Source organism: Pan troglodytes, chromosome 12 (assembly GCF_028858775.2).
Source record: "Pan troglodytes isolate AG18354 chromosome 12, NHGRI_mPanTro3-v2.0_pri, whole genome shotgun sequence".
Classification (NCBI taxonomy): domain Eukaryota; kingdom Metazoa; phylum Chordata; class Mammalia; order Primates; family Hominidae; genus Pan; species Pan troglodytes.
Window position 1 is genome coordinate 17,884,831 of NC_072410.2, and position 13,579 is coordinate 17,898,409.

Consider the following 13,579-nt stretch of genomic DNA (forward strand, 5'->3'; position numbering starts at 1 on the left):
GGATCACAACCTAGAGCAAACAACGCTGTCTCTGATGATGGAGATGATGATAGTACTAATAGCAACCCCAAGAATAACATTTACAAGTGCTTCCACCTATGGGCCACGTACTGTGTTTAAGTGACTTATGTGCATTACCTCATTTAATCCTTAAGAAATCCTCTGAGGTGTGTGCTAAATGAGTGTCATGATGCACCTTTTACACACAAGAAACCTGAGGCTTTGGGAGATTCAGAAATGTGGATCTGAGAGCCCAAGCCCTGAGTCAGCAGGAAAACTCGCATTTCTCCTGGTCCTGTAGTCTTGATCAGCTGTGCTGGTGCAGCCAGCACAGAGTGGAGGCTTTGAAACATACATCGTCTCACAAAGGACCATTGTTTCCAACACAGGGATCGGAATAGCGCTGCTCCTGTCTTCTGGGTTGATGTAAACAGTCTGGGTAGACCAGGGTCTTATCTCCATCTCCAACTGAGGAGGCAGGAGACAATTTGATAGAAGCTGCACTTCAATGACCACAGGCACACACAAAGAGTGTGCACAGGTTCACCCAAAGATCTATCTCCAAAAGCTGAGCTTTTCCTAGAACAGCCATAATATCTGGCTTTATTCCACATTTGTCTTTACCTTACTGCTTCTCCTAAAGAAAGCCCTATGACAAAAATTGGCAATAAAATTATTAACCATAATCATTTTTGTCTTAAACCAACTCACTTATGTTTAATGACCACTAAAGTAGGTGAGTTAAAAATAACCTCGTATTCTATTTCTCCTTCTAGGTGATTGGCGTCTCTTTCCATTCAAAATTAGAGAAAATACCAAAGCTCAGCAGTGATCTTCCTTCTAGAGGCTTGTTGGAACTCCAAACACATACCCCTGACAGATACAACAGGGATTAATGAGCCATGACCAGAAGTTTGATTTTTCTGTCAAGTGCTCCCATCCGTCTTTAATAAACAGAAGAACAACATAAACTCCATTGCCTGCTTTCCACTGCTGAAACTGAGCTGGCTGTTCCTGGTACCATGTGTGTTGAGCTGAGTTACGATTCTAAATGACTTGACAAACGCTTTTACAAGCCCCTTTGGTCTGCTACTCTGGTGACTGGCTTTGCTCCCCAAGTTCCATTTCTTTGCCTCTGTTCAACGTGGGCAGCTCAGTGCTTTGCCAGTGGAAACCGTCAAATGTAATATCACATTTACAACTAAATGACTTCAATTTAGTGTCACTGGTGCACTATCTGTGGTGTAAAACTGCCAAAATACCCACTGTTTTCCCTTTAAGCCATGCTGTGTGCTTTTTTGCAGAAGGCTGTCTCCTGCGAGGACCAGAAGTTGAGCCAAGGCACATGGAACTTACAATAGCAGATGGTAAGAACCAGGTATGATCGCGGAGCAACGCCTGATGTCATGCTTCCTCTATTCTGATGAAGCTGTATTTTGTGTCAGGAAAATATCTGTCCTTGACAAAAATAATTGCTCCTTCCACGTTCACTGAAAAACTGTGTTGCTCAAAAAAAGAGAGGTTTATATTGCAAAAATTATTAAGAACAAGAGTGTATTTCTTTTCTCTTTTCTTTTATCCTCTTGTTCTTGCAAAATAAACTAGGATTTATGTGGGACATTTATTTCTTTATTCCCTGAGATTGTTGCTGAAAAGACTGGCTGCCTTAAACCAAGCTGACCACAGGATGTCCCCAGTGTTCCATGAAAATTCCACTGAAAGGGCATTTACCTGGTAATGCAAAACTTGGTTCTTAAAGAAGAAAGGTCAGAGCACATAGATGTGGTCACATCTACAATTTCAAACAAAATCTGGTTTTGCAGAGGCAGCCTCAGTGTCATCAGATAAAAATCAAAGCAGATCTGTATGGCGGTTGCCCTTGAAGAAAAGTGTGCCACCTACAAGTAAAGCCACTAAACTTAACAGCCCAGAGCTGCTATTTAATTGCCCCTGAAGAGAAGTCACCCTGAGGTGGAGTTAATAACCAATACTAGACCTTTTTTTTCCTTTCACTTTAATTTTCTTTGAAAGCTTCATGCTCAAGCGACGTGGTGACCAATATCTAATGAAAATATGCTGCTCAAATACCTTCCTTGGGCTGACACATTTAGCAAATCCCAAAATGAGAGTCTGAAGAAGCCCAAAAGAGAAAATATTTGAAAGGATCATGCATATGCATCTAAACTTATTGAGTTAACACATTTTAAAATAGAAATTAGTTAAATATTTAACTCAATCTGCTCTGGCACAAGGGCAGGGGTGACATAGCCATGGTGCGAAAAAGCAGCTATGGACTAGCTATTTAACAGAAGATTCCCAGGGAAGGCAGTGGGAAAGGGCAAATCTGTCTGTCACTGAGCTCATGGAGGCACGGTGTGGAACTGCGTGTGTGAAACATTTCCTTCTGTCTTTTCGTGGATTGATAGGTCACAGAGTTCAGTGCTAGGTCAAGTCACCCAAGGACCAAGGCAACTCGTCAGCCTCCTCTCTGGCCTGGATGATCCCAGGTTCAAGCAGATTTCTGTTGGTTTATGTTATCCAAGCTTCGTGAGTTGAGTCAACAAATGTATCACACTGATCAATTCCACTGGTGTTATAATAGCCCTCACCTCTGCTTGATTTTAACTTGTCTGCAGACTGTGAGTGTCTATTCTGTACTGGGGAACAGTCACAGAGCATGCAGCTTCATCTCAGTGAAAGTATTCAAGGGTCTGGATAGAGCCTGTTTCCCCATTTTTTTTTCTTTTTAAATTAATTCCATTTTATATATAATTGACATAATAAGTGAACATATTTATGGGATACAGTGTGATGTTTCAATGCATGTATATACATTGTATAAATGACTAAGTCATGGTAATTACCATATTCATTACTTTAAACATTTATCATTTTTTTTGTAGCGTTAACATTCAAAATGTTCTCTTCTAGCCATCTTGAAATACACAGAACATTGCTATCTGCTATAGTCACCATACTATGTAATAGAACACTGGAATTTATTCTTCCTTCCTAACTACAACTCTATCTATTGATCAACCTCTTTTGTTTCCCCTTACCCCTCCCCTCTCCAGGCTCTGATAACCACTATTCTACTCTCTATTTCTATTAAGGCATCTTTTTAAGATTCCACTTATGACTGAGATCATGCAATATTTGTCTTTCTGTGCCTGGCTTATTTCACTTAATAATGTCCTCCAGGTTGATCCCTTTCATTTATATACCCATGTATACAAATCTGAACTTCTGTTATTTTAAAACTCTTGATGGAAGCCGTGCTTCTACTGATGTGGAGGCTGTTATAAGCTGAATTGTATTTCACCAAATTCCCATGTTGAAGTCCTAAACCCCAGTACTTCAGAATATGATGATATTTGGGGATACAGTCTTTAACAAGCTAAGGTTAAAGCTTGTCATCCGGTGGGCCCTAATCCAATGTGACTGTTGTCCTCATAAAAAGAGATTAGGGCACAGACATGCACAGAGGGAAGACCATGTGAGGACATGGGGAGAAGGTGGCATCTACAAGCCAAGGAGAGGGGCCTCAGAGGAAATCAACCCTGCCCACACCTTGATCTCTGACTCGGAGCCTCCAGAATTGTGAGGAAATAAATCTCTGTTGTTTAAGCCACTCAGCCTGTGGCACTTTGTCATGGCAGCCCTAGCAAATGCATATAGAGGCAAAAAATTTCAGTATGGTAATACTAGTTATGTATTATTAGTCACTAGCTCTTTGGTTAAACATAGCTCTCCTAGGCCAGGCGCGGTGGCTCACACCTGTAATCCCAACACTTTGGGAGGCTAAGGTGGGAGGATTACCTCAGGTCAGGAGTTCAAGACCATCTCTACTAAAAATACAAAAATTAGCCGGGTGTGGTGGTGCATGCCTGTAATCCCAGCTACTCAGGAGGCTGGGGCAGGAGAATTGCTTGAGCCTAGGAGACAGAGGTTGTAGTGAGCCACGATCATGCCACTGCACTCTAGCCTGGCCAACAGAGTGAGACTCTGTCTCAAAAAACAAAAACAAAAACAAAAACAAAACATAACAAAAAACGTAGCTCTCCTAACTCAATAATAATGGCTGACATCAACTTACAACTTGGTAAATTCCGTGTATTCTACCAAGAGATTTACATATATTAATTCAGATAATCATCAAAGCAACCTTCTGACGTTGAAATCCCCATTTTTCAGATGAGAAAACTGAGGTGAGGACCCCTGTCCCATCAGCCTATAAGGCCCACACTTGACAACTAGCACAAAATATTTCAAACCATGAGGAGGGAGGATCACAAAAAGGTAGAAAAAAAAGTTGTGCCATTTTCTTCATATTCCTGTTTTATCTGCTAACTTCTGACACAGTATTTTTGCCTCTTGTGGGTAAATCTTGAATAGAATACACTTGCCCTACACATACGCTGATTACCCAAGAGTTAAGCTTGATTTCCACTCTTTCATCGTGGGGCCACACCTTTTCCCTTTTTTAGGGCTCATCTATATCCATGGGTATATTCCAAATTATTTAATCTAATCTTCCAAATTACCTACTACCTACTAGCGCCAATTCCCCGTGGATTGTATGAAAAAGGCCAGGCTGGACAGGAGTGAGCAGGACACGGCGAGCATTGAGTGAGTGAGGCCAGTGACTGGGCATAACCCAGTTGGTGAATCCATGATTCACATGGAATCAGAGATCTGTGGAGCTGGGCAGGCCTTATAAATCTTCTGGTTCATTTAATTCATGGTTCTATTTCAGCACTTATCATAGTCTGGATCGATTTAGAGTGGGCTGTGTGTGTGTGAGTCTTCCCTTCCCAACCCTGAAAAGGGGTTCCCTGCAGACACAGTGCAGGGAGAGAAGCACTGAGAACTCCTCCTTTAGCAGCGGTACACACTGACACCCAGGGGTGTGTTCTTGGGTTTGTAACTTGCCAGGATGTACAGCTAGTGCTGGACCAGCCCAGAGGCTGGCTTGGTTCATAGTCCAACGGTGTTTCCATGACAATGCACTGCCTCCTAGAAATACCCAAATTTATTTTTTTAAAAAGATACGCTGATAGATAATTATTCTCATCACAAAGGAAGATGTTACTGTGAGGAAGGATTCACTGTCTGGGACTATGAGCTTTGTAAGAAAACAGGGGCATGAGCTTGAAACCAAACTTGCAATTGAAAAATAAAAAGCAGCAGCTAGACATTCACTACCTCAAAAATAGAGAAAAACATATTGACCTTCTGGTTTTGAAATTGTTTAATAACTGGAAACTAGTTTCAAACTTGAGTTTGGCATAGTTTTAAGAACTCAGTCCAGAGGAATACAAAATCCTATTTTTAAAATACAGCTGTTACAGTTTTAAGGCAACACCATCAATCTGCAGTGGAGGGAAACATACAAAGGAAATGTACTTTAAATGTTTTATAACTAATGTATGTATGAAGTAAAATATAAAGAAAATTCATATCGTTTTAACAATTGCAGAGTAATAAAAACATCCATTTTTAAGGATTACGGAAAATATTCAGGTCATTATTTGTCCAACTCAACCAGTTAATTATGTGAATGTCGATTTCAAAATACCCAACTGGAATCTCAGGGGATACGTGTGAGTGTTCTATCCCATGACTCTTTATAATAATAAAAATAAGCAAAAAGTAAATACAATTTGGGTTAAATAGCTTTCCTCTTTCCTTTGGCCACTTGGGCCTTCGTTTTGTTTAATTAATCTGTTCATTTCTGGTGAGACCACCTCTTGGCAATGCTTTGGGATACTTAGGTTTCCTGGAGTACAGAAGAATAGTCCGTGTGGTTTCATATTGAATTGTGAGGTTGGAGGTGGGCCTGCTGCAGTCGTTCTGGACACATTCCCCCTCCTATCTTGTGTGCGATACTAGATTTGATAAGCTTTTAAGCAGCTTCTGCCTGTTTTCAGCATCTGCAGTGCATCACCTTCCTGGCTGGACTCACCAGCTTAGAGAAAGCAAACGACTTAGAAAAACCACAAAGCACAGTGCAGGTGCCCCACTGGATGCAGGGACACATTTTTGCAGTTATCTGCTGCTATGTTGGGTGTTAACTTCTGTAACTGAATATTTAAGCCTGGGAACTTGCTTGTTTTTCGCCCTCACATCGGGCATTCTCCGGCCCTTCCCCTGGAGGGTGAATTGTGCGGGTGGGGTGGGGTGGAGGGAGAGGAGCGCGAAAGCAAGGATGACTGCCCACCTTGGATGCCTTTTCCAGCACGATGCTCTGACTAATGAGCAGAGGCCACTGCTGAAGAGCAAGGCTGGGTCTCCTTTTCCAGAGACTGAGCCCATTACCCTCTCGGCCCCACTAGCCTGCAGGCACCAGCCTGCCTCCCAAATGGATGACTTCCGGCTCGCCATGCCGCTCCCAGTCCTGGTGCCAGTGGCCGTGAATAACCTTGCTTTTGTGTGTATTTATTTTATTTTGAATTTCCCCACCCTGGATCTTTCCACCTCCAAACCCCACCCCCTGCTTGCCGGCCCCATGTGGTGATGTTTCTTGAAATGTTAGATTCTTTCTTCCTCTATGCCCCCCTCCAGTTCTGGAAGCATTTTGTTTCTGTACTGCTTTGTGAAACTGGTGCTGAGTCCAGATCCTTGGGGCTTTAAAGTTGAATTAATTATTAAACAGGAAGGGAGCAGTACTTTCAGCAGGCGCCAAGTAACTATACTTAAACTGCAACCTGGCACTGTTTTTCCCACCCTTGTGCTGTGGTTTGCTGAAGGCAACTGGAGATTTTTATTCTAGTTTTAATCAAGCATTTCTGTAAGTTTTCAGGCAGTTAAGATTTGGCAGCAAAAGGCTAGGAAGTCAGTCTTCATCACCTCCTGACCAGTTTGGCCAAAGAAAAAATTAAAACAAAATCAGAAGTACTTTCCCAGTTCATAAATCAATCTGAAATTGCCCACTCTCTACGGGTTGCTTTTCCTGAGGACAGGGTGGGCTTTTCTCTCAAATATATGTATATTTTTTTATTGATTAGCTTCCACTTGTAGAGAATGGTGCTTTTCAAATAAAACCATCAGAACACTGGCTTTAGTTGCTGTGTGATTGTTATAATCATTGCTTTAATTTAGGGGCTATGTTGAAGATATGAAACCCTGTATTTAAAAATATACTCAGGGAGGGTGGGTGCAGTGGCTCATGCCTGTAGCCCCAGCACTTTTGGAGGCCAAGGCAGGAGGATCGCTTGGGACCAGGCGTTTGAGTCCAGCCTAGCCAACGTAATGAGATCCCTATCTCTAAAATAATGAAAAATTAGCCGGGCATGGTGGTACACCTGTAGTCCTAGCTACTCAGGAGGCTGAGGTGGGAGAATCACCTGAGCCCAGGAGTTCGAGGCTGCAGTGAGCTAGGATATTGCCACAGGACTCCAGCTGGGGCAACAGAACAAGGCACTGTCTCTAAAAATAATAACAGTAGTAATAAAGTAAAAATAAAAATACATGTGAAGACACACAGCAGAATTTCTTACTTTTCTGAGGCTAGGTATTCATGCTAGAAATTCGCAACTCAATGGAGTTGGTGGGTCAGCTTAGCCCAGATACTGAATATAGGCATCCTCACAGAGCTATATGAATGAGACAGTGGCCATGTTTTAGAGAAACCCAAAGCCTTCCTAAAGGTATCAAACTAATACCCTTAAATGACAGCAAGACGCTTTCTGGAGGCTGCCCCTGCAGCGGGCTGGCCCTCTGATTTTCACCTGGCTCCTGGTGTTTGGTGGTGGGCCTTTCCCAGTCTTGGCTGACTGCTCTGCAGGAAGCTCGCTAGGAAATGCTCTGCTCAGCTCCATTAAGTCTCGCCCTGTAGCTGAGCAGCGGTGCAGGCTGTCAGGGTGGGGAGGGAGGAAGAGCTATCTGGGTGCAGCTGGGTGCGTAGGCAGGAGTGTGAAGCAGCCTCAAGAGGGAAGAGAACAAAGATTTGGTTAAAAATTTAGATTCATGCATATAAATTTGGAACAGGGCAAAAAAAAGTAAGCCCAACGCACACAACCCTCCCGCACCCCTCCCAGTTGGCTTGTGATGAAGTGTGCATGTGAGAACAGCTCAGAACCGAAACACCGTACAGTCATGTCACCCCTAAGAATGTGCTGGGAAACCTTGCAACAGATACATCCTTAGAACTTTTAAAAATGAGAGATATTCTGTGAGCCTTCAGTCCAAATACTATTTTTTGGACTTATTTTCCATTCAGGAATTTAAAAATAAATATTCTTGCTGACAATTCTTAATTTTAAAAAATATTAAACATTTTAATCATACATATAATATATGTCTTCACTGTGTAATTTCCATCAGTCAATAGATTTAATTATAATAAACAAATAAATGTACTTACAATAAGCAAAAAACTGTGGTCCACTGGCTTATTGAAAAAGATTCGTTAGAAGAAACCAGATAAATTCACACTTCTAGGAATTGAAGCTCAAAATTTCAAGCACCTCTATTTTTTTCTGAATTGTCACCTTTTCCAGGGACTGATCCTTTCTCAATAAATCATCCTCTGACCTTGGTGTTGAGATTGTCATGGGGCTTCCACTCTCAGGATGTCAAGTTTGGTCATATTCTTTAGGATTCTATTATGGCCACATTGCACTTCTAACCACAGTAAATAATTTAAAACCCAAATTGAAAATGATATATTCCTCATCAACTAATATTTGGAAAATATATTTATTAAATGCACAACTTTTGTACAATTTCTATCTGATCTTTATGTCCCACTTTCTTTCCAGAAAACATATTCTGCACTGGTTTTAAAATCACTTGATAAGATTTCTAATCTTTGAGCAAAAGTCCTCACCCTTTATATTTGGAAATGGGTTGATACTCTCATCCCTCACCCATGGAAAGTTTGCAATATAAAATTTTTAAAAATACTTTATTTAAAATAACCTTCCAGCAGCTGGCCTAGTCTTCTATGTTTAGATATTAGAAAACACTTGAAAAGCACTTTCACTTAGTTAAAAAGGAAAACTAGTCAACGATAATAATAACAACCTTTTAAACAAAAAAAGAAGACGGAGAATACCAAACAGGCATGCATTGGGTTGTAAAAGCCTTTTTTTCCCCCCTAGTTAAGGATAACTCTAAAAATATTGTATATACCCACCTATGGTTTCCTGAGGACTTTCCTCCCTGTGTGCTAAAAACCAAAAGTTAGGAAATTATGTCTGATTTGTGTCAAATATGTTCCAAAGAATCATGAGGCTTTCCTTTCACCGTGAGGAATATTCATGTAGGAAGTCGTCCTCTGAGCAGTTGTCACCTTTTCTTACATGGTATTCCCAACTGCAATGCCAGGCAGTGAGGGCTTTGCCGCAGTGGGAGCGGCTCCAGTTCCTGGGTGAGCCCAGGGCCTGCCCAGACGTCGGCCATCTCTGCAGGTGTATGGGCTGCGGCCCTAGGCAAGACTGTCTCTGCCTTCCCCAAAGGTCTCTGAGCCCTTCTGCGGCCCAGATGGTTCCAATTTGAGGCCTACATTCAGTGCTGGAGCTGTATTGAGTTTCTTCCCTGAAACCAACAAAACCTGCTTCAGCATTTTGCTTGGATTAAAATATTTGTCCCTTTTTTTCACAGGGCAGAAGGAGAACTCCTGAAGCCTCCGAAGGAAGGAAATCATTACAGGGCCCTACAGAAGTAGGTCATGTGCTACAGCTGCTCATAGTTTAAGAGGAAGAAACATAGGACCTCAAACCTGGAACACGACTCTTTCAAAATGCTTGTGAGCAACCCAAGAAAAACATCCTCCTGAGGCTTATCTAATAACCATGATCTCTAATCGTCTCAATGTGTGCTCATGTTTCCTTAGGAGTTTGCACCCACTTCTCAGAGCTAACGAGATGCCGAAACAGAACACAGAGAAAAGTAATGAAGGAGATTTAATAGTTTGTGTTAAAGCTAATATGGTCCATTAGGAGCCGTCATTTTTATAAACAGTGAGGATACGTTACCCTCTTCTTTGGTGTAAAGTCATTCCATGCAGGACCTGTAAACATTCAGTAATGATCTGTAGAACATGCATGAACGACAATTAAAGCGCCACTTGAAAAGTCTGTTTTCCTCACATATTTGTTTTCTTGCTAAATAAACTTGTAAAGTTCATACATGTGTACGCATATGCTTACATTATAAAAAAAAAGTGTGCATTTCATTAAGAACATCTACGAACAGATATAAGTGTTTTTGGTTCCCATTAGCTTGAGAAATATCAGAAGTGATTAGTTAAATGAGGAGCATAGGTTCTGTTTTTTTAGTGCATACTATAATAATAAAACAACCACTCTTTTATGGTAGCTTAGCAAGACAAAATTATAGTTCACAATGTCATGAAAGGCATGATTACAACCTTTGAAAGTTACAAGTAAAAAAGCTTCTATAAAACCTATCTGTTGCCAAAAAAGTATGTTCTACAGTGATTCAGATATATTTCTGAAATTTATTTTTTAATTGTGGCTGATACCAAGCAGAGGCAAGACTTGAGAACTTGCATTCTTTTTGAGACTCACTGAATGTACTTGAGAAAATAAAATCAGATTGACTCCCTCTGACTTTGTAAATAGAGTTTGCTCCCTTGCTTTCTCTCTCTCTTTGAAAGGACAAATGATTCCTTTTTATAGGTTTTAGGTTTGGCAGAATTTGATTAAAAAAATTCTTACAACCACCTAACATTTTCTGCGGCAAACAGGAGTGGGTAGGTAGTAGGGGATAAAGAAAGGTCCAGATTAAAATTATTCTAGTTATTCACATAGACTTGAAAACTCCAGTGATGAGTTTTGAGAAGTAGCCTTAGGCAGAACTTGCTATCAAAGAAGGCCAGGAACAAAAGACATTTAAAAGCAGATTACAAGTCTCTCCTAACAAAGCAAAATCAAATCACTGATCAATAAGTGCAGCTGGGTTAAAATTGTTTCCTTAAAAAGGCTTTAAAAACTTTTTTGAGTGATAAGCTGGAGGCTGACCCTTTTCTGCTTTTCAGCAAACTCCTCCTGGAAAAGTCTTTCCCATCTCTTCCAGGGCAGCCTCTTTTTGGGATGAGTCTCTCTCTTCTCACTTAACACAAGCAGGCCCTTGGCTGGAAAAGGCTGGCAATGTGGTTTCCAAGAAAGGGAAAGATGCTCTTTGATCTAACTCAAGCCCTCTAAGAGAGTTTAGCTACTAGTCCCAACAGCATAGCTGGATTCCCCATGGTCATCTATGAACTATTTGTGTAATGCCCAAGCTGGAATTACCATTAATGGTGTAAAATCAACTTGAAACCTAAAGAAAATCTTCAACAAAGAAAAACCCCACACTCCAGGTCACTTAAGCCACAAAAATGTGCTGGGTAGGTTGTGGCTCGCTGTCTAGATCAAGGCCATGTGGACGACGTTGAGGCATACCTCCCATCGTCAGACGTAACTCAGATGCCGGCTCTTTCAGTGACTGATTTCAAACAGGGCTTTTAAAAACAAGGGAAGAGGGAAAAAAAAGAAAATCAATGAGCAAGTGGTGTTCAATTTATTCACATATGTTCCAAATGGCACAGAGATAAGCAAAAAGGGTTCTGGTACATTTTTTCATGATTTCTTTATCACTAGACAAGAATGGAAAGATCATCCAGATGCTATTGAAAAGATAGAAAAAGAAGATTTAAAAAAATAAGAATAATATCTTGAATGGTTCCCTGCCCAGATACCTAAACAGTGAAGGCCGACCAATGAGATCTTTGAAGTTAGGTCTATTTGCAAGTCCATTTATTTAAAAAGGAAGGTTGAGATGATGTAGAAAAAAAAAAAAGAAAACTTTTAGAAAAATTTGTTCTTGGCCTGGCTGTCTTTTTCTCTGTGTGAGCATTGTTTGCCTGGGGTGGATTGTCATTTGAGCCAGTGATTAAGCAGGGAGGGAGAGTGTAGCAAAGCTACAGTCCCCTTTGGTGGAGCAGGGGCTTGGCCAGTGCCCTTCCCGGGAAGCCTGTATCACACACAGCACACGTGGAGGATGAGGATTATTCCCATTGCAAGGGCTGCCGCTTGAGTCACAGATCTGCCCCTTTCCTTCTCTTGGCTGCTCCTTGTCCATCCATAATAGCGATCTTTGTGTGTCGAATTCTGCACTATTGCAAAGCGCCATGGCCGCTGGGTCTGAAGAAAGCTTTCTCCCTTTTCTGGAGGCTCTGTGAAAAGTGAGCACTCTCCATTGCTTATGTGGAAATGCTTGGCCACCTAAAAAGTGAGTTTATGGTCTCTTTTTAGTTTTATAAAATTATTATTATTTATTGTTAGCTTTTTTAGAGACAGGGTCTCACTCTGTTGCCCAGGCTGGATGCAGCGTGCAGCAGCCTCGAACTCCTGGGTTCAGGCTGTCCACCCGCCTCGGCCTCCCAAGTAGCTGGTACTGCAGCGGCATGCCACGCCCTGCTAAGGTTTATGATCTCTTTATGGGTGTATGTGTGTGTTATGTTTCTAAGTAGATTGTAAGCTTCCTGAAGGTGGGGGCCACAGTCTTCCTAATCAGGTCTATGACCTCCTAATTGTTCAGCAGAAGTTGGTCTGTTGCTGGGTGCATGATAATGAAACAGAATAGACCATGCCCAGGAACGTGCGTACAGGTGCAATTCTTAATCAAGGACGCAAAGCGTGTTTGGCATGACTCAAAGTAATGCCAAAAGTATTGCTCAAAGCAGTGTCTACCTATGGAATGATCAAAACAACGCCTCTTCAGAAAGACAGCATGCCTTTTACAGCACCACAGTTCCCCTTGAATTTTCTTCCCAAAATCCACTGAGAGTTTGGGGACTTGGATTCCTCCATCCCCCGATTCTCCTGATTCACTATCACACTGTCCCTGGACTTTATTAGGGTAAAACTTTCCAGTATCTGGAAAAGTAGTAAAACCCTCCTTTCTCCGAAAGCACTGGAGTTGTGTATGCAGGATGGATCATTTTCATTTACGTTTGGTATGACCGTTATTTCAGCTGCTTCATGTCTGCCAGGCCTTACACATGTTGTTTGTTTCATGGCCAAAATAGTATGTGACCTATCTTGAAACCCCAAGAAAATTTCTCTAGCAACAGCCTTGTTTTCTGACATTGTAAATCATCTCTCCTTCCACACAATTTTGCATGGCCATCACAAAAATAAATGTGGGTATCTGAATTTTGTAGTTGAAGACGTTAAGTGGGTACTTGTAAATTAGATTCTCCAAGTCCCAACAACATCTATTTATTGTTTTGCTTATCATTCTTTAACTTTTACCAAAGGGACCTCCTACTGCTTACAACAAAATAGCAACAAACACAATATCTAGGAGTGTGTTTAGTCCAGCTAAGGGCTGATCTAGGGCTGCCCGTGCAATCAAAACCTCTGCCTTAGCTCTCCGTGTGTCTTGAAAGGTAAAGCTTTCACCCACTAACTCTCTCGGTTCATGGATATGTCGCTGGAGTTTTTTTTTTTTTTCATATGGTAAAAATCATATTGGAAACAGGCAAATTAATCTCTTTAATTCAAAATCATTTACCTAGTACCCACTATGTGCAACACCAGTGACAGAAAAGCTACACATAAAAGCACAT

At 41.3% G+C, this 13,579-nt stretch overlaps 1 long non-coding RNA gene across 1 annotated transcript in view; it reads left to right on the top strand.

The window, feature by feature from the left end:
* LOC746383 (uncharacterized) overlaps positions 1-10,133 on the top strand; it is a 104,074-nt gene extending 93,941 nt beyond the window's left edge. The window contains exons 2-3 of the long non-coding RNA XR_127150.7: positions 1,305-1,378; positions 9,607-10,133. This is a non-coding gene — a long non-coding RNA (uncharacterized LOC746383). The remainder of the gene's footprint in view (positions 1-1,304; positions 1,379-9,606) is intronic.
* The last annotated feature ends 3,446 nt before the right edge of the window (positions 10,134-13,579 follow it).